General features: G+C 48.7%; 1 pseudogene; it reads left to right on the forward strand.

The window, feature by feature from the left end:
- The first annotated feature begins 4,472 nt into the window (after window positions 1-4,472).
- Window positions 4,473-20,702, forward strand: part of LOC139826326 (uncharacterized) — a 128,928-nt pseudogene continuing 112,698 nt past the window's right edge.

Raw genomic sequence — 20,702 nt, forward strand, 5'->3', positions numbered from 1 at the left:
TCTTTTAGGCCGTGTTGGGCTCTGTCTATCTATGTTGGGCTCTCTAGGGCATTTTTGGGCTGTGATGGGCTCTATCAGGCTTTGTCGGCTTCTGTTTCACTCAGTGGGACCTGCTCGGGCTCTGTCGGGTTTTGTTGGGCTCTCTAAGGCCTTGTCAAGCATTGTTGGGCAGTGTTGGGCTTTGTTGGGCTTTTTTGATCCCTGTCGGGCTTTGTCGTTGTGCATCACGATCTATCAGGCTCTGTCGGGCTCTGTAGGGCTCTGTCAATCCCTGTCAGGTTTCGTCAGGCTCTCTCAGGCTTTGTTGGTCTCTGGCTTTGTCGAGATCTGTCTATCTCTCTGGGGCTCTGCCAGGCTCTGTCTAGTCTATCAAGTGTTTTTTGGGATCTTTCTTCCCTACAAGGCTCTGTCAGGCTCTGTCAGGTTTTCTTGGGCTTTGTTGGGGTCTATTAGGCTCTCTCAGGCCTTGTCAGGATTTGTAGGGCTCTGTTGGGTTTTGTCAGTCTCTGTTGGGTATTGTCGAGCTCTGTCAGACTCTATCGGGCACTGTTGGGCTCTTTCAAGCTTTGTTGGGCCCTGTCATGCTCTGTAATGCTTTGTAGAGCTCTTTCAGGCTCTGTCGACCTTTGTCTGCCTCTGTCATGTCCTGCTGGGCTCTATCATTTGCTATCAGGTTCTGTCAGGGTTTGTCGAACCCTGTTGAGCTGTGTTGGGCTCTGGTGGGCTCTGTCAAGCTTTGTTGAGCTATGTTGGGCTCTGTCAAGTTTTGTCGGGCTCTATCAGGATCTTGCAGGCTCTGTCAGTCCCTGGCGGGTTCTGTCGGTTTCTGTCGTGCCCTGTCAGGTCCTGTCGGGCTCTCTCAGGCTTTGTTGGGCCCTGGTCGTCTCTGCCTGGCCCTGTGGAGTTCTATCAGCCTCTGTAAGGAGCAGTTGCCCTCTGTTGGGCTTTGTTGGGTCCTGTGGGACTGTGTCAGGCTCTGTCAGGCTGTCTCAGGTTCTGTTAGGTTCTGTTTGGCTCTCTCAAGCTTTGTCTCAATGCTTTGTTGAGCTCTTTTAGTCTCTGTCACACTTTGTCAACCTCTGTCAGGTCCTGTTGGGCTCTATCGGTCTCTATCAGGAGCTGTCAGGATTTGTTGAACTGAGTTGTGTTGGGCTTTGGCAGGCCCTGTCATGTTCTGACAGGACCTGGTGAGCTCTGTTAAGCTTTGTCGAGTTCTGTTGGGCTCTCTTGGGTTTATTCGGGCTCTGTGTGGCTCTTGCACGCTCTGTCAGTTCCTGGTGGGCCCTGTCGCGTTCTGTCAGGATCTATCAGGATCTGTTGGGCTTTCTCAGGCTTTATCAGGTTCTGTTGTGATCTTTCATGCTACATCAGGCTTTTTCGGTCTTTTGGGGGCATGTACGGCGCTGTCAATCTGTGTCATGTCCTTGTCAAGCTCTGTCCAGTTCTTTTAGGACGTGTTGAGCTCGGTCTATCTATGTCAGGCTCTCTAGAGTATTTTCGGGTTGTGATGGGCTCTATCGGGCTTTGTCGCCTTCTGTCTGACTCTGTAGGGCCTGCTTGGGCTCTTTTGAGGTTTTTTTGGGCTCTGTCAGGCCCTGTCAAGCATTGTTGGGCAGTGTTGGGCTTTGTTGGGCTTTTTTGATCCCTGTCAGGCTCTGTCATGCTTTGTCGGTCTCTGTTGGGCTTTCTCTGAGCCTATTGGGCTCTGTCAGGCCATGTCAGGATTTGTAGGGCTCTGTTGGGTTTTGTCAGGCTCTGTTGGGTATTGTCAAGCTCTATCAGGCTCCACTGGTAGCTGTTGGACTCTTTCAAGATTTGTTTGGTTCTGTCAGGATCTGTAATGCATTGTCATACTGTGTCAAGCCCTGTTGTGCTCTGTAATGCTATGTTGAGTTCTTTCAGGTTCTGTCATGCTTTGTCAGCCTCCGTCAGGCCCTGCTGGACTCTATGGTTAGCTGTGAGGTGCGGTCGGCATTTGTCGGGCCCTGTCAAGTTATGCTGGGCTATGTCAGGATCTGTTGGGCTCTGTCAGGCTTTTTTTGGGCCCTGTAACACTCTGACGTGCTCTGTCAGGCTTTCTCGGTTTCTGTTCGGCTCTGTCAAGCTTTGTCAAAGTCTGTCACGCTCTGTCAGGCTCTGTCATGCCCTGGTGGGCTCTCTCAGTTTCTGGTAGGCTCTTTCAGGCCCCATCATGCTCTTTTAGGCTCTGTCACACTTTATCTGGCAAGATCTGTTGGGCCTTCTTGAGCTTTGTCAGGCACTGTCAGGGTTATTTGGGCTCTGTCAGTTCCTGTCAGGTTCTGTCAGGCTCTGTCAAGCTCTGTCTGGCCCTGTCGGGCTCTGTTGAGATCTTACTCTGTCATGTTATGCTGGGCCATATCACGTGATATGGCTTTTTTGTCGGGCTTTTTTGGGGCATGTAGGGAACTGTCAATCTGTGTCACACCCTGTCAGGCTCTGTCAGGCCTTTCAAGCTCTCTCCAAGTCTTTTACAACATGACAGGCTCTGTCTAATTATGTCAGGCTCTCTACGGCATTTTTGGACTGTGATGGTTCTGGGTGGGTTTCTGTTAGATGGAGATTCATTATTTAACTAGCCAGGCCCAAAGGAATTTCAAGGCCACCTCGGAAAGCTGAAAACAGGACCTACTGTGGGGGTGAGGCAGTTCTGCAATAACAGGGCATCAACATGATGTAAATCAACGCAACTATCAGCAGTAAGACTCCAGCACATGGACAGCTTGTGAACATAGATGATATCCAGTCAGTGAATGCATGTTTGGAGCGTGAACGCATTATCAGAAAATAGTTGCATATATAAGGAGGCTTGTTTCTGTAATAAATGGCTTTGCGTGATTCACATTGAATCGGAATGCTGAGTCCTTTATTCGCTCCAACAGATGGTCTCTATCAGGCTTTTTCAGCTTCTGTCTGACTCTGGGGGGCTCTGTAAGCCCCTTTTTGGGCTCTGTCAGTGTCTGTCATGATCTGTAAGGTTCTTTTGGGATTAGTCGGGCTATGTAGGGCTCTGTCAATCCCTCTCACATTTTGTCAGTCTGTTTCAGGCCCTGTTGGTCTCTGTGTGGCTTTGTCAAGATCCGTCGGTCTCTCTTCGGCTCTGTCAGGCTCTGTCATGCTTTATCTGGCTCTGTTGGGTCTTTCGAGCTTTGTCTGATATGTCGGGCTTAGTTGGGCTCTGTCAATTCCTATCAGGCTCTGTTTGGCTCTTTCAAGGTCTGTCTGGCCCTGTCAAACTCTGTCAAGATTTGTAAGGCTCTGTCAAGCTGTGTCAGGCCCTGTCAGGCTTTGTCGGGCTTTGTCGGGCTTTCTTGCCCGTATTCTGGAAGTGAGGGGTTCTGTCAGGCTTTCTTGCAGTCTATGGGGCTCTGTCAGGCCATGTCAGGATTTGTCGGACTCTGTTGTGTTTTGTCGGGCTCTGTTGGGTATTGTCAAGCTCTGTCAGGCTCCATTGGGCACTTTTGGGTGCTTTCAAGCTTTGTTGGGCCCTGTTGGGCTCTGTCAGGTTCTATCGAGATCTGCAAGGCTCTCTCAAGATGTGTTAGGCCCCGTGGTGCTCTGTCATGCTTTGTTAAGCTCTTTCAGGCTCTGTCGCACTTTGTCGGCCTCTGTCAGGCCCTACTGGACTCTATAGTTCCCTGTGAGGCGCTGTCGGCATTTGTCACATCCTGTCAAGTTCTGTTGGGCTCTGTCAGGCCCTGTTGATCTCTGTCGGGCTTTGTCGGGCCTTGGAATACAGTGTAGGTCTCTGTCATGTTTCTCAGGTTCTGTACGGTTCTGTTGGGCTCTGTCAAGCTTTGTTGAATCTGCCGGGCTCTGTCATGCCCTGGCGGGCTCTGTAAAGTTTGTCAATCTTCTGTTTGGCTCTGTCGAGATCTGTCAAAATCTGTCATGCCCTGTCGGGCTTTGTGGGGCTTTGTTGGGCCCTGTCATACTCTGTCAGACCCTGTTGGGTTATGTCAGGATCTGTCAGGATCTGTAAGGCTGTGTCAAACTGTGACAGGCCCTGTCGTGCTCTGTAATTGTTTGTTGAACTCTTTCAGGCTCTATTGTCCTTTCTCAGCCTTGTCTTGCCCTGCTGGAGTCTATAGCTACTCTGTCCCTCCTACTCTGTCTTGAAAGCCTCCCACTGGAAACTGGAGCAGATTTTCTCTTAGGAGCTTTCTTTTTCAACTCACATACTCTTTCCTATAGGTCAGCAGTAGGCTTTCCATGTCAATTACTCATATCTTCTCCCTGATCACGCAGAAAAGACCATAATTCACCTCGCGACATGTTGCATTTCTCTTGGGCTGGTGCTGCAGAAGGGCATCTCTTCTCAATAGCTGTGGCTCGGGCCCATGTATGTGACGAGTAGGATCTGTCCTCCCTCTTGGACAGTTTGTCACACAGTTTCTCCACAGTTGCAACACAGGTTTGTAGGGGAGAAGAAAGAGTGTCCATACTGCCGCAACATGTCTGTTACTTCACCCACAGTTGATAGATCGTCCTTTGAAAGGGTGAGTAATCCTAAAGTGTGGGCATAAGACGGTGGTGTGCTCTGCACAAACTTCCGCGTTATACCTCGGGTACATGGCACTTCATCAGGATCTATGATTGTCTGTGGGTCACTGTAAATTACCTCTTGCACAGTCGGTTCTCTCAGATACCTAATACCTCTCTCCATAGTAGTCCATTTGGTTGGGCGGCATATGATATCATCTTTTAAAAGGTACCTGATTTTTACTGCTGACAAAATCCTTCTCCAGAGGCTTTGACTTAGCTGCTTCTTTGCAATTGCCTTATCAACGCCACCATCTCTGGCCAGGGATACCAATTGACTGGCTTCACTGCCATCTAAGTCCAAACTATTAGCCCCATTGACCCAGCACCCAATGAGCCAAGTGACAATTGACTCACCTTCACAATGGCTAAAGTCAAGTTTCACAGTCCTCAGCTCCTTCAGAGATAAGGAGCGTTCTATTAGCTCATCCTTTACTGGTCGCTTTGTTTTAGAAGGACCTGCTGGTGGTTTTGCTGTAGTAGTATGGGATAGAGGTGGAAGGAATTTAGAAAGGGCTGTGGGAGGAGCTGTAGAAGGGCCCTCTTCTTCCTCCTCTGATTCTTCTTCATCATCACCTTGCTCTGTTCCAGAAACAACCTCTCCTTGCTCTGTTGCAGAAGGACCCTCTGCTTCCTCTTCCTCATCTTCCTTCACAATGGATTCCAATTGTGCTTTCTTTTGCTTCCTCTTTGTTGGGACAATCAATATTGCTGAAGTCTGAATGGCCACATTACATGTTGTGGGGATTTGAGTGGATGCAGAAACTGACGTTGCAGTTTTAGTGGCTGCTGTATCCGAGTCAGGAACTGGAGCTACTGCAGAGTCTGTCGAGGAGGGTGCAGTAGCTGTCATGGACATTGTAGTTTTAAAAGCAGCAACTCCTGCCGAAGGAGTTAGAATCGCTACAACCCTCCCTAACAGTTTTATCAGCAGGAAAGACTGACACACATTCCAGAGACCAAATAATACCAACAAGCTTCGCTCAAAGGTCCAGGGATATTAAAAATTTCCAAGAGCATCTGTGATTTTCTCTAATGACACAGGCAGAAAATAGTTAAATAGCTCTCCTAAAATCTCACTCCTGAAACTGAGAAAAAAAAAGGCACAGGTCTCTTCAATTTCTTCTGCTTCTATTGGAGAATTCCAAAAATGCATACTCCCAAAGTATGATAACAGTGAGTAGAAATACATCATGGACTTAATTAAAATCACATAAATCAGTGATACACAACCCAGGGCCAGAGCTATTATAACAAGTTCATCTCTATTTCCAAAAGTAATGTTCTGCACAAAAACATTAACAAGAAGAATTAACCCCAAAAAAGGTATTATTAAATCCAAATAGATTTGCAACAACATGCTTTAAAATCAAAACCAAACTCAAACCACAGCATGCTTTATGACACATAAAGCACACAGATCTATAGTTTCCCAAAGTTTCCTCCCACCAGAGGATTCAAACACAGGCCACACACATCAAAGCCCAATGCTCTCTCACTTACGCTACCCAATAAGCTGTTTACAGTAATTGTCAGATACTGCTCATAGCCCGTCTCAGTCAAAACCCCATCCCTGCTCTGGTGCATTAAAATCTGTCATGATATCTCATGCACATCCGAGTCATAGCACCAATAAAACCTGTCACAGTTTCTCTTATCTCATCCCTGTACACTCTCTCTCTCTGTACAGTCTTGTTTCCCTGGTACGGTCTCTTCAATCCCCGTACGGGCCACCAAATAAATCTGTCAGGGTTTAAGGCAAGGCGGCAATAAACTGTGGCAGACGCTCCCTGTTATCTCCTCACTTCCCGCCACCCCTTAACTTTAGATCGGAAAGATGACTGGAAAGATAAGAGGAAAGGAAGAGAGACTTCAAGTTGGAGAGTTTTAAAGGGTTTTACTAATGCTACTAATAAATAGAGAATATATATACAAAATATACAAAACCAATCTCAAGTGCTCGATGTGGAGTTGGTGTCACTCCAGCAGCAGCGGAGCTGGGTGTGCGGAGCTGGTGTGGCTCCAGCAGGTGCAGCTCAGGCCCCCGGAAGTCATGGGCGGAACTTCACAGCAAACCGGAACCTGATTGCAGGGATGCGGGGCTTGAGGCCTGTAGATCACAGGCAGACAGACAGGGTCCTCTCTAGATGCTGGCCATGGTTGAAGAGCTTCACTCTCATGATCACCCTCTTATATAGGGGGTATGACGATTATGGGATAGAATACTTCCGCTGGTCAGTTCTAGTCACCTGTTCCATCCACCCCTCCTCAAACGCCCCTCTCACAACAGAACGTGGGAAAACTTATCAGTCTTTCTTGGCTACCATACTAATAAATCTAAACATGAACTTCTTCAGCATTCCGTTGGTCTTCTTATCAGCACGGAGTACAGCATCTGAGGAAAAATATGCAGGCTAAAACTCAGAAAAGTACAGCCACCTACAAGAACTTAGCTGAAAGAAAAATCACGACAAGAGAACCGGTCTTGTTTTTAACAAATCAGGACACCAGTTCACCCAAGGATGCACCAAGGATGCACCCAAGGATTATTATCTTAGCAAGGTGTCAGCGAACTTCTGTTTCTCATACAATAAGTTACACAAAGCTAAGCAAGGCTAAGCAATGTGGGTTAAAGGGTTAGCTTTCCAAGTGTTAGCTCTTTAAGTGTTAGTTCTTTAAGTGTTAATTAGTTAATTGTTAATTCCCTGTATCATTTCCCCCTTTTCTAAGAGCTTAGTAAATTCTTTGACCAATGTGATGATTATTTATCTATGTTTTCTCTGGCCACAGGTAAGAAGGCTACTTCTATCTGAGAAAACCCATCTCTGTCCTTAAACATTTTATCCTTAACATTTTTGTTGAGGTGTCCTGGTTTTGTTAAAAACGAAGTTTCTCTTTTAGTGAATTTTTACCTGTCAAATAAAGCCTTCATATTAGCTGCATTTTCCTGGAGAACCCAACACATGTTTTGGTTAAACCTAGCAATGGAATGCAAACTTATTGATAAGCACGGATGGACATCTCGCGAGAGGGGCAATGAGAAACTGATGACCGAGAGACTGACCAATGGTGTATAACATTCCATTCACGTGAATACTTCATATAAAGTGGGCGATCACGAGGATCTCGGCCCCCTTTTTTCCTTCTTTTCCTCATGGCTGACATTAGGAGAGGACCTTGCTGGTCGTCCCTGTGAACAGAGGCCTAGTGAGAGACTGAATCCAGCTCCGGTTGGCTACAGAGTCTAATCCAGGACTTTGGGTGCTGGCTCTGCAGTTACTGAGACTTACAAGATTGGTTTTGTATATTTTGTATTATTTTCTCTATTCTTATTAGTAGCATTAGTAAAACATCTTTAACTTTTCCAACTCTCTTCTCTCTGTCCTTCTTTCCCTCCCGATCGCCTGTCCTGACTGGGAAGGGGGAAGAGGGAGGGGCAAAAAGGGGGAAGTCGGGGGAGAGGAGGCTAACAATACATCTGCCAGGGTTTGATTGTCACCCCGCAATCTTAACCCTCGACAGATAATTGGTGCCCAACGTGGGGCAAAAGAGAAAGGGGTAAATTTGGAGATTTTTGGCTTATCTACTGCTCTGACGTACCTTTCAATTTTCTTGGCACGATGCCAACTCATAGACTTGTGATACTTGCGCGTCTGTTTGCTTCGGATATTATTTAGTGATATTAAGGCAAAGTGAATTACATTGACTTAAAGATGTTGTGGCATAAGTTGTATCAGTTATTTTCTACATTGTGCTCGCTGTTCCCATATCTGTGTTGGTGTTTCTTTCTGAATCGAAGTATTCATTATATAACAACAAGAAACTGGACAGCGGTCATGATGATACTGTGTGGTATGGCACTGGTTTATTTCATTATACTGCAGCCATTAATGAATTTCTACTCGATTTTGCTTTACCTTGAAAAACCTCCAGGAGAGATTAAAGAGCAGAATGGCTCTATATTTGCTAATTGGTCAAGCGAATCTTTAGAAAGGCTGACGAACAATACTTTTGTGTTTTCGCTAGGACAGTTTGCAAATGTTTTAGAGAACTTTGAATATCCTTGGAGCTTTGATAGAACTGTGATGGTGTTATCTGGTTTGCTGAATGTGTGTCAGTTTGTGTTACTGTTAAGAGAAATGAGGTTCAATAGGAGGTTTGCGTCTCTTTTTAGTCCTGAGATTTGCGGTGCGTCTTTGGAAGCTTTAGCAAAAAGCACTCCTAGCCGCTCGAGAAAAGGCAAAACAGCCAAAGCTGCTGCTGCAGCCACTGCCCCCCCAACCGCGGCTTCACAGGCTGAAGCTACAGCTCCTCCGCAGAGCTCCTCTGCCAAGATTGCTGCAGATAACGTTACTTCTCTAGCCTCAAATGCTAACAAGGCAGCCCCCCCGTCTTCACACACTGCTCACTGTTGCTGCTGTAACCACAACAATCACTGTGACAGTCATTCAGACTCTGAAAATGAATCAAATGATGGTGAACCCATATCAGCATCAGTTGCTGGTTGTAAGAAAGTCACTAGAAAGACTACCCGTGCAGCAGGTGATGGCACAGGGCCAACATCAACCCAAGAGGCATCATCAGGACAGGGTGGAGATGAAGTGACCACCACTCGGTCCTTTTCTCCAGGTGAGCTGAGAGATCTGCGAAAAGACTTTAGTCGTCGTGAAGGCGAGAATATTTTAACCTGGCTACTGCGATGCTGGGACAATGGGGCAGAAACAATTGAATTAGAAGGTGGTGAAGCCAGGCAGCTGGGATCTCTGTCAAAAGATTCCACCATTGATAGGGCAATTTCAAGAGAGTCTAATGCCACTACTCTCTGGACCCGACTCCTGGCAGCTATGAAAGTCAGATTTCCCTACAAGGAAGATTGTATATCCAAGTTAGGGAAATGGAATACTATGGAGAGAGGTATCCAGTTCCTGAGAGAATTAGCTGTGCGAGAGATCATCTATCTAGGACCAAACAGCCAAGAGGGGACAGACCCAGATAGAATCAATTGTACAAAATCTATGTGGCGCAGATTTGTACAAAGTGCACCACCTGCATATGCTAAGTCATTGGCAGGAATGGTCTGGTCAGCCAGAGGTGCACAAGAAATTAATGAATTGATTGAGCAGCTCCGGTACTTTGAGGACAGCCTTGCTGGTTCTCTACGGGCTTGTGTCTCCGCTGTGGAGAAACTGTGTGAAAAATCTGATGACCGGTTTGAAAAGCTGTTGCAAGAAATCAAAGAGCTCAGAGAAGACTCGTACCGTTCACGACCTGCACAAACCTATGTTTCAGCTGTTAGGAGAAGGCGTTTCCAATCTCGACAGAGAGGGCAGAGACAGCCCACAAAAAGAGGTTCACTGTGGTTCTTCCTACATGAGCAGGGAGAAAACATGAATAAGTGGCATGGAAGGCCTACCTCAGAACTTCAAGAACGAGTACGTGAGATAAAAGGAAAAACTCCTAGGAAGGTGGCTGCTCCAGTTTACAAAAGGAGCAGAAGAGATTCTGATGCTCTTGAAGGAACCTCTAATTCACACCCAGAGACTGTGCAAAACAGGAATTAGAGGTGCCCTGCCTCCAACCAGGTGGAGGAAAGGGATAACAGAGTTTATTGGACTGTACAAATACTATGGCCTGGTACAACACAACCCCAGGAGTACAAAGCTTTAGTGGACACTGGTGCTCAGTGCACAATAATTCCTTCTAATTATAAAGGAATGCAATCCATCAATATTGTTGGAGTGACTGGGGGATCCCAGGAGCTGACTGTTGTAGAGGCTGAAATGAGCAAAAGCATCCCAACAAGCTCTGTTGGGCTTTGTCAGGCTCTGTCGGGCTTTGTCAGGCTCTGTCAGGCTCTGTAAGTCTCTGTCAATCCCTGTCAGGTTTTGTCAGGCTTTTTCAGGCCCTGTCAGTCTCTGTGCGGCTTTGTTGCAATCTGTCCATCTCTCTCAGGCTCTGTCAGGCTCTGTCAAGGTTTTTTAGGCTCTTTCTGCCCTACCAGACTTTTTCAGGCTCTGTAAAGCCCTGTCATGCTCTGTCAGGCCTTGTCAGACTCTGTCGCATTCTGTCGGGCTTTGTCAAGCTATTTCAATTCTTGTCGGGCTCTGTCAGACTTTGTCAGGCATTGTAGGCCTTTCTTGCCCTTATTCAGGCTTTGTCAGGCTCTGTCAGGCTCTGTAAGGCTTTCTCAAGGTCTGCGGGCTCTGTCAGGTCATGTCAGGGTCTGCAGGGGTCTGTTGGATTTTGTTGGGCTCTGTTGGGTATTGTCAAGCTCTGTCACGCTCCATTGGGTGCTGTTGAGTTCTTTCAGAAGCTGACAGGGCCTGAAAGATCGTGACAGAGCCCGACAGGGACTGACAGAGCCCACATGAGCCTGAAATAGCACGAGAAAATCTGACAGAGCTTGAGAAAACCCGACAGAGCTTGAGAAAACCCGACAGAGCTCGCCAAAGCTTGACGAAGCCCACCAGGGACTTACAGAGCAGAATGGGTCTGCCAGAGACCAACACAGCTCAACAGGGTTTGACAACTCCTGACAGCGCCTGATAGCAAATGATAGAGCCTGGCAGGACCTGACAGAGACGGACAAAGCACGACAGAGCCTGAAAAAGCTCAACAAAACATTACAGAGCACAACAGCACCTGACATAGCTTGACAGAGCCTTACAGATCCTGAGAGAACTTGACAGAGCCCGACCGAGCCCAAGAAATCTTGAAAGAGCCCGACAGCACCCAGTGGAGTCTGACAGAGCTCGACAATGCCCAACAGAGCTCAGCAAAGCTTGACAGAGCCCACCAGGGCCTTACAGAACATGAACAGGCATGCCAGAGCCCAACACAGCTCAACAGGGTTCGACAAATCCTGACAGTGCCTGAGAGTAAATGATAGAGCTAGGGAGGACCTGACAGAGGTTGACAAAGTGCGACAGAGTCTGAAAGAGGTCAACAAAGCATACAGAGCTTGACAGGGCCTGATGCAGCTTGACAGAGCCTTACAGATCTCGCCAGAGCCTGACAGGTCCAGATAGATCTTGAAAGAGCCCAACAGAACCTGACATGAATTGACAGAGCCCAACTAAGCCCAACAGTGCCTGTCAAAACTCGAAAGACCCAACAGAGACAGATATAGCATGACAGAGCCTGAAAGAGCATAACAGGGCCTGAAAGAGCCTGATAGGGACTGACAGAGCACGACAGGCCCTAACAGAGCTTACCAGAAACTGAGAGAGCCCACCAGAGCATAATATATTCTGACTGAGCCTGACAGGGCCTGACAGATCCTGACAGAAACCGACAGAGCCCAACAGAGCTCGACATAGCTTGACAGAGCCCTCCAGGACCTGACAGAGCACGATTGAGCCTGCCAGAGCCCAAAACAGCTTAACAGGGTTCAACAAATCCTGACAGCGCCTGATAGCAAATGATAGAGCCCTGCAGGACCTGACACAGGCTGACAAAGTGTGACAGAGACTAAAAGAGCTCAACAAAGAGCCTGACAGGGCCTGACACAGCTTGACAGAGCCTTACAGATCTCAACAGAGCCCGACAACACTAAACAGAGCTTGAAACAGCCTGACGGGGCCTAACACATCTTGACAGATCCTTATAGATGCCGATAGAACCTGACAAATCACGACAGGGCCTAATAGAGAATATCAGAAATTGAGAGAGCCCTCATGGGAATGACAGAGCCTGTAAGAGGCTGACAGAACCTGAAAAAACCCGAGAGAGCCCGACAAAATGAGACAGAGCCCAACAGAGTTTGACAAAGCTTGACAGAGCTTACCAAAACCTTACAGAACACAAAGGGGCCTGCCAGAAACCAACACAGCTCAACAGGGTTTGACAAAACCTGACAGCGCCTGATAGCAAATGTAGAGCCTAGCAGGACCTGAGAGAGGCTGACTAAGTGAGACAGAGACTAAAAGAGTTCAACAAAGCATTACAGAGCCCAACAGAACCTGACAGGAATTAACAGGGTCCAACTAAGCCTGACAGTGCCCGACAAAGCTCGAGAAGGCGCAACAGAGCCAGATAAAGCGTGACAGAGCCTGAAAGAGCATGACAGGGCATGAAAAAACTAAAAAGGGCCTGACAGAGCCTGTCACGACCTAAAAGACCAGGACAGAGCTTGACAAGGCCCAACAGAGCTCAACACGGCATGACACCAATTGACAGTGCCCTACATATCCCAAAAAAGCCTGACAGAGACTGATATGGCCCAACAGATCACTACAGAGTCTGACAAAGCCTGAGGAAACCCAAGAGATCCCAACAGATCCTGACAGAACCTGACAGGGCCTGATAGAGCATGACAGAACTCAACCGAGCTCAACAAAGCTAGACAGAGCCCACCAGGGCTCTCAACAGGGTTTGACAAATACTGACAGCGCATGATAGTGAACAATAGAGCCTGGCAGGACCCGACAGAGACTGATAAAGTGGGGCAGAGACTAAAAGAGCTCAACAAAACATTACAGAGCTTGACACATCTTGACAGAGCCTTACAGATCCCAAAAGAACCTGCCAGAGCCAGAGCATACCTCACAGAGTCAGACTTTGTAGTGCCCTGGTGTGCACTGTCAGTCCCTGGCGGGTTCTGTCGGGTTCCGTCGTGCTCTGTTAGGTCCTCTCAGGCTCTCTCCAGCTTTGTTTGGCCCTCACGTGCTCTGTGAAGCCCTGTGAAGTTTTGTCAGGATCTGCTGGGCTCTGTTTGGCTTTCTCAGGCTTTGTTGGGCTCTGTCGTGATCTGTCATGCCATATCAGGTTTTGTCAGGCTTTTTTAATGCATGTATGGCACTGTTAATCTATGTCATGCCCTGTCAGTCTCTGTTGGGCCTTTTCAGTCTGTGTCCAGGTCTTTTAGGCCGTGGCGGACTCTGTCTATCTATGTCAGGCTCTCTAGGTCATTTTCGGACTGTGATGGGCTCTATCGGGCTTTGTCGGTCTCTGAGTCTGTGGGGCCTGCTCGGGCTCTGTCGGGTTTTGTTGGGCTCTGTCAGGCCTTGTCAAGCATTGCTGGGCAGTATTGGGCTTTGTTGGGCTTTTTTGAAACCTTTCGGGTTTTGTCGGTCTCTGTTGGGCTCTTCTGAGTTCTGTCAAAATCTGTCAGGTCCTGTTTGGCTCTGTCAAGGTGTGTCAGGCCCTGTCGTGCTCTGTAATATTTTGTTGAGCTCTTTCATGCTCTGTTGGGCTTTGTCATCTTTTTCAGGCCCTGCTGGAATCTACAGTTCGCTGTTAGGTGTTTTCAGGATTTGTCAGGCCCCGTCGAGTTTTGTCAGGCACTGTCAGGCCCTATTGGGCTCTGTAGGACTTTGTTGGGCCCTATGAGATTGTGTCAGGTTCTGTCGGGCTTTCTCAGGTTCTGCTGGGCTATGTCAAGCTTTGTCGAAGTCTGTCAGGCTCTGTTGGGTTCTGTCATGCCCTGGCAGGCTCTCTCAGTTTCTGGTAGGCTCTGTTAGGCCCTGTTGTGCTCTGCCAGGCTCTATTGGGTTCTTTCAGACCCTGTCATGCTCTTTTGGGCTCTGTCACGCTTTATCTGCCTCTGTTGAGTCTTTCGAGCTTTGTCGGGCACTGTCAGGCTTAGTTGGGCTCTATCAATTCCTGTCAGGTTCTGTTGGGTTTTTTCAAGCTCTGTCTGGCCCTGTCGGCTCTGTCGAGATCTGTAAGGCCCTGCAATGCTCTGTCAGACCCTGGTGGGATCTGTCAAGTTTTGTCGAGCTCTGTTGTGCTCTGTCGGGCTCAGTCAGGATCTGTCATACTGTGGTGGGCCCTCTCAGTTCTCTGTCTGACTCTTTCAAGTTCGGTTTGGCCCTGTCGGGCTCTGTCAAGCTGTGTCAGGCCCTGTCAGGCTCTGTAATGCTTTGTTGAACTCTTTTATTCTCTGTCGCACTTTGTCAGCCTCTGTCACGTCCTGCCGGTCTCTATCATTCGATATTAGGCGCTGTTAGGATTTGTTGAACCCTGTTGAGCTGTGTTGGGCTCTGGCAGGCCCTGTCATGTTCCGTGAGACCCTGGTGGGCTCTGTCAAGCTTTGTTGAGATCTGTTGGGCTCTGTCGTACTCTGTGAAGCCCTGTCAAGTTCTGTTCAGATCTGACGGGCTATGTTGGGCCCTGTCATGCTCTGTCAGACCCTGTCAGGTTCTGTCAAAATCTGTCAGGATCTGTTGGGCTTTCTTAGGCTTTGTCAGCCTCTGTTGTGATCTCTTAGGCCATATCAGTCTATGTCAAGCTATTTTTGGGTATGTAGGGCACTGTTAATCTGTGTCATGCCCTGTCAGACTGTGTCAGGCCTTGTCAAACTCTGTCCAGGTCTTTTAGGTCGTGACAGGCTCTATGTATCTATGTTGTCTTTTCTAGGGTATTTTTGGGCTGTGCTTGGCTCTATCGGGCTTAGTCATTTTCTGTCTGACTCTGCTGGGCTTCCTCAGGCTCTGTCAAGTTTTCTTGGGCTCTGTCAGGCCCTGTCAAGCATTGTTGGGCAGTGTTGGGCTTTGTTGGGCTTTTTTGATCTCTGTCAGGCTTTGTCCATCTCCATTGGGCTTTGACGGCTTCTGTCAGGACATATGGGGCTATATAAGCCGCTTTTGTGATCTGTTGGTCTCTGTCATGATCTATCAGGCTCTGCTGGGCTTTGTCAGGCTCTGTCAGTTACTGTAGGTCTCTATCAATCCCTGTCAGGTTTTGTCAGACTTTCAAGCCCTGTCTGTCTCTGTGTGCCTTTGTCAAGATACGTCGGACTCTCTCAAGCTCTGTCAGGCTCTGTTGGGCTCTGTCAAGCTCCTTCGGGCTCTTTCTGCCCTACCAGGCTTTTTCAGACTCTGTAAAGCCCTTTCATGCTCTGTTGGGTTCTGTCGGGCTTTGTCAGGCTCTTTTGAACCCTGTTGGTGTCTGTCAGGCTTTGCCATGCTTTGTCGGGCTTTCTTGCCCTTATTCACGCTTTGTCAGGCTCTGTAAGTCTTTCTCAAAATCTATCAAGCTCTGTAAGGCCATGTCAGGATTTGTACGGCTCTCCTGGGTTTTGTCAAGATCTGTTGGGTATTGTTGAGCTCTCTCAGGGTTCATTGGGCGCTTTTTAGCTCTTTCAAGCTTTATTAGGCCCTGTCGGGCTCTGTAAGGTCCTGTCGTGATCTGTAAGGCTCTGTCAAGATGTGTCAGGCTCTCTCGTGCTCTGTAAAGCTTTGTTGAGATCTTTCAGGCTCTGTCGCGCTTTGTCAGCCTTGACAGGCCCTGGGCAATCTATAGTTAGCTGTCAGGTGCTGTCAGGATTTGTTGAACCCCGTCGAGTTCTGTCGGACACAGTCAGGCCCTGTTGGGTTCTGTCAATCGCTGTTAGGCCCTGTGAGACTCTGTCGGGCTTGTTCAGGCTTTCTCAGGTTCTGTTGGGCTCTGTCAAGCTTTGTTGAAATCTGTCAAGCTCTGTCATGCCCTGGCGGGCTCTCTCAGATTCTGGTAGACTCTGTTAGGCCCTGTCATGCTCTGTCAGGCCCTATCGGGCTCCTTTACACCCTGTCATGCTCTTTCGACCTTTGTCATGCTTTATCTGGCTCTGTTGGGCCTTTTCGAGCTTTGTCAGGCACTGTTGGCATTAGTTGGGCTCTGTCAATTCCTGTCAGGTTCTGTTGTGCTCTTTCAAGCTGTGTCAGACCCTGTCAGGCTCTGTAATGCTTTGTTGAGCTCTTTAAGTCTCTGTGGCACTTTGTCAGCCTCTGTCAGGTCCTGCTGGGCTCTATCGTTCGATACGAGGCGCTGTCAGGATTTGTCAAACCCTGTTGAGCTGTTTTGGGCTTGGCAGGCCCTATTGTGCTCTCTCAGGTCCTGGAGGGCTCTGTCAAGCTTTGTCTAGCTCTGTTGGGCTCTGTCTCAGTTTGTTGGCATCTGTCAGGCCCTGCAGGACTCTATAGTTCATTGTCAGGTGTTGTCTGGATATTTCAGGTCCTGTCAAGTGTTACGGTCTCTGTCAGGCCCTTTTGTGCTCTGTCAGGCTTTGTCAGGCCCTGTAAGACTGTTTCAGGCTCTGTCAGGTGTTCTCAGGTTCTTTTGGGCTCTGTCACGCTTTATCAGCCTTGACAGGCCCTGCTGGAATCTATAGTTAGGTGTCAGGTGCTGTCAGGATTTATCAAACCCCGTCAAATTCTGTCGGCCCCAGTCAGGCCCTGTTGGGCTCTGTCTCACGTGGTTAGGCCCTGTGAGACTCTGTCAGGCTTTGTCAAGCTTTCTCAGGTTCTGTTGGGTTCTGTCAAGCTTTGTCAAAAAATGTCAGGCTCCATCAACCTCTTTCATGCCCTGGCAGGTACTCTCAATTTCAGGTAGGCCCATCAGATCCCAACCGATCCTGACAGAACCCGACAGGTCCTGACAGAGCACGATAGGCCCCAACAAAGCCTGACAGTGCCCAACACAGCCTGACAGATCTTTACAGAACCCAACAGAGCCCAACAGAGCTCGACAAAGCTTGACAGAGTCCACCAGGGCCTGACAGAGCACAAAAGGGCCTGCCAGACACAAACACAGTTCAGCGGGGTCTGACAAATCCTGACAGCACCTGAGAGTGAGTGATAGAGCCCGTCAGAACCTGAGAGAGGCTGGCAAAGTGCGACAGACACTAAAATTGCTCAACACAGCATTACAGAGCACGACAGGACCTGACACAGCTTGAGAGAGACTTATAGATCACGACAGAACCTAACAGAGCCCAAAAGGACCCAAAAAAGCTTGAAAGAGTTCAACAGCACCCAATGGAGCCTGACAGAGCTTGACAATACCCAACAGAGCCTGACAAAACCCAACAGAGCCCTACAAATCCTGACATGGCCTGACAGAGACCAATAGACTCAGAGAAAGCCCAACAGAGACCGACAAAGCATGGCAGAGACTGACAGGGATCAAAAAAGCCCAACAAAACCCAACACTGCCCAACAATGCTTGACAGGGCCTGACAGAGACCAACAAAAGCCAATAGAGCCTGAGCAGGCCCCACAGAGTCATACAGAAGTTGACAAAGCCCAATAGAGTCCATCACAGCTAGAAAATGCCCTAGAGAGCCCAACATAGATAGACAGAGACCGTCACAGCCTAAACGACCTGGACAGAGCTTGACAAGGACTGACAGAGCCTGACAAGACATGACACAGATTGACAGTGCCCTACATGCCCCAAAAAAGCCCAACAAAGCCTGATGTAGCCCGACAGATCCTGAAAGATTTTGACAGAACCTAACAGGGCTTGACAGAGCACGACGGGGCCCAGCAAAGACCAACAGAACTTACAAGGCCCGACAAATCTCAAAAGTTACTTACAGGGAACCATAGAGTCCATCAGGGCCTTACAGAGGATGACAAAGTGCAACAGAGCATGAAAGAGCTCAACAAAGCATTACAGAGCACAACAGGGCCTGACACAGCTTGACAGAGCCTTACAGATCCTGCTAGAACCTGACAGAGCCTGACAGAGCCCAACAAAGCTTGAAAGAACCATAAAGCACCCAATGGAGCCTGACAAAACCTGACAGAGCCCCACAAAGCCTGAATAAGGGCAAGAAACCCAACAAAGACTGACAGAACCAGAAAGGGATCAAAAGACTCTGACAAAGCCTGATAGAACCCAACGGAGCCTGACAAGGCCTTACAGAGCATGAAAGGGCTTTACAGAACCTGAAAAAGCCTGGTAGGGCAGAAAGAGCCCAAAAAAGCTTGACAGAGTCCGACAGAGCATGACAGAGCCTGAGAGAGACCGACAGATCTTGACAAAGTCACACAGAGACCGACAGGGCCTCAAAGCGCCTTACAAAACCTGACAGAGATTGACAGAGCCCCGCAGAGCCAGACAGAGCCTGACAAAGCCCAACAAAGCCTGACAGATTGCGACAGAGACCGTCAGAGCCCGAAAGTGGCTTACATTGCTCCTCAGGTCCTGGCAGATGCCGTCAAAGCCTGACAGAGACCAACAAAGCCCGACAGGGATCAAAAAGCCCAACAAATCCAGACACTGCCCAACAACACTTGACAGGGCCTGACAGAGCCCAACAAAACCCAACAGAGCTCTACGAGGCCCCACAGAGTCAGACAGAAGACAACTAAGCCTGATAGAGACCATCACAGTCTGAAAATGCCCTAGAGAGCCCGACATAAATAGACAGAGTCTGTCACTGCCTAAAAGAACTGGACAGATATTGACAAGGCCCAACAGAGCCTGACAGGGCATGACAGAGATTGACAGTGCCCTACATGCCCCCAAAAAGCCCGTCATACACTGATATGGCTTGAGAGATCACGACAGAGCCTGACAACACCTGAAAAAGCCCAACAGATCCCGACAGATCCTGACAGAACCCGACAGAATCTGACAGAGCCCAACAGGGCCCAACAAAGCTCAAAAGAGCCCAAAAGCACCCAATGGATCCTGACAAAGTTTGAGAATACCCAACAAAGCCCGACAAAACCCGACAGAGCCCTAGAAACCCTGACATGGCCTGACAGAGCCTGATAGACCCCAAGAAAGCCCAACAGATCCCGACAAAGCTTGAATAAGGGCAAGAAAGCCTGACAAAGCCTGACAGAGCCCAACAGGGAGAGAAAGAGCTTGACAAAGACAGACAGAACCCGGCAGAGCAAGACAACACCTGACAGAGCATGACCGGGCTGTACAGAGCCTGAAAAAGCCTGGTAGGGCAGAAAGAGCCCAAAAAAGCTTGACAGAGCCTGACAGAGCTTGGGAGAGACCGACACATCTCGACAAAGCCACACAGAGACCGACAGGGCCTGACAAAAACTAACAGAGCCCGAGCAGGCCCCACAGAGTCAGACAGAAGCCGACAATGCCCAACAGACCCCATTACAGCCCGAAAATGCCCTAGATAGCCCGATGTAGATAGACAGATAGAGTCCGTCACGGCCTAAAAGACCTGGACAGAGTTTGACAAGGCCCGAAAGAGCCTGACGGCATGACACAGATTGACAGTGCCCTACATGCCTCAAAAAAGCCCAACAAAGCCTGATATAGCCTGACAGATCACGACAGAGCCTGATAGAGCCTGAGAAAACCCAACAGATCCCAACAGATCCTGACAAAACTTGACAGGGTCTGACAGAGTATGACAGAGCCCAACAGATCTCGACGAAGCTTGACGGAGCCCACCAGGGTTTGATTGAGCATGACAGGGCTTGCCAAAGACCAACACAGTTCAACAGGGTTCAACAAATCCTGAAAGTGCCTGATAGTGAATGATAGAGCCCGGTACGTCCTGACAGAGGCTGGCAAAGCACAACAGAGACTAATAGGACTCATCAAAGCATTACAGAGCCTGTCAGGGCCTGAAACAGCTTCACAGAGCCTGACAGGGCCAGACAGAGATTGAAAGATCCAAACAGAGCCTGACAGGAATTGACAGAGCCCAACTAAGCCCGATATTGCCTGAGAAAGCTCGTCTATGCCCAACACAGCCAGATAAAACATGATAGAGCTCAAAAGAGCATGACAGGGCCTGACAGAGCACGACAAGGCCTAAAATAGCCTACCAGAAACTGAGAAAGTCTGCCACAGCATGACAGACCCTGACTGAGCCTGACAGGGCCTGACAAATCTTAACAGAACCCAACAGAGCTCGACAAAGCTTGACAGAGTCCACCAGGGCCTGATAGAGCACAACAGGGCCTTAGAGATCTCGATGGAGCCTGACAGGGCCAGACAAAGCTTGAAAGAGCCCGATAGAACCTGAAAGGAATTTACAGAGCCCAACTAAGCCTGACAGTGCTGGACAAAGCTCAAAAGACCCAACAGAGTCAGATAAAGCATGACAGAGCCCGAAAGAGCATGACAGGGCCTAACAGAGCCTACCAAAAACTGAGAGAACCCGAAAGGGTATGACAGAACCTGACAGACTTCAACAAAGCTTGGCAGATCCCAACTGAACCTGAGAAAGCCTGACAGAGCCTGACACAGTCTCACAGGACTCGACAAAGCCCGACAGAGCCCAACAGGGTCTGACAGAGCTCAACAGAACTCAACAGGGCCACAGAAATCCTGACAGCACCTTACAGCAAACTATAGAGTTCAGTAGGGCCTGACAGAGGCTGACAAAGCACGACAGAGCCTGAAGGAGCTCAACAAAGCATTACAGAGCATGATAGGGCCTGACAGAGCTT

This window comes from Patagioenas fasciata, chromosome W, assembly GCF_037038585.1.
Source record: "Patagioenas fasciata isolate bPatFas1 chromosome W, bPatFas1.hap1, whole genome shotgun sequence".
Classification (NCBI taxonomy): Eukaryota; Metazoa; Chordata; class Aves; order Columbiformes; family Columbidae; genus Patagioenas; species Patagioenas fasciata.